Source organism: Hippocampus comes, unplaced genomic scaffold (assembly GCF_001891065.2).
Source record: "Hippocampus comes isolate QL1 unplaced genomic scaffold, H_comes_QL1_v1.1 scaffold31, whole genome shotgun sequence".
NCBI lineage: Eukaryota > Metazoa > Chordata > Actinopteri > Syngnathiformes > Syngnathidae > Hippocampus > Hippocampus comes.
Window position 1 is genome coordinate 615,693 of NW_017806069.1, and position 533 is coordinate 616,225.

At 48.8% G+C, this 533-nt stretch overlaps 1 long non-coding RNA gene across 1 annotated transcript in view; it reads right to left on the bottom strand.

Annotated features, from left to right (window-relative positions):
- Positions 1 to 289: 289 nt before the first annotated feature.
- Positions 290 to 533, bottom strand: part of LOC109530216 (uncharacterized) — a 7,718-nt gene continuing 7,474 nt past the window's right edge. The window contains exon 4 of the long non-coding RNA XR_002170981.1: positions 290 to 457. This is a non-coding gene — a long non-coding RNA (uncharacterized LOC109530216). The remainder of the gene's footprint in view (positions 458 to 533) is intronic.

Consider the following 533-nt stretch of genomic DNA (forward strand, 5'->3'; position numbering starts at 1 on the left):
TCTCGTGATGGGTCCATGAGGCGGCATGAAGCGTGTTGACCCAATGATGCACCGTGTGGATCCTGACTCCTGCTGGACTTTCACCGTCCCTGCAGACAACCCACTTGACAGACTTAACTGACTGATTTGATGACAGTTTCTCCAATATAATTGACATCAATGACTCTTCAAAAATCTTTATTCAGAAAAATACGTTGCTCCAGTTTGGAATTTGAATCTGTTGCTTTCCTTGCATGCTATTTCGCCTCCTGTGGAGAACACACGCTCACATGGTACTGATGATGCCGGCGTACAGAGGAACTCCTTTGCGAGGTGGGAGAGGTTTGGAAAAGTAGTGTGTTGGTTCCTCCAATAATATTCCCCTCTGCCAGGTACCGCTGGACCTCAGATCTCGCATCTGCTGTTGCGCTTCTTCCCAGTCTCCCCACCTCATCATCCAAATGCTGCCGTAGGTCATCTTAAAAATAAAAACCCATGTGTGCCTGTCGCATCTCCGGTTGAATCAAAGGGGGGGGGGGGGGTTTCCACATGAG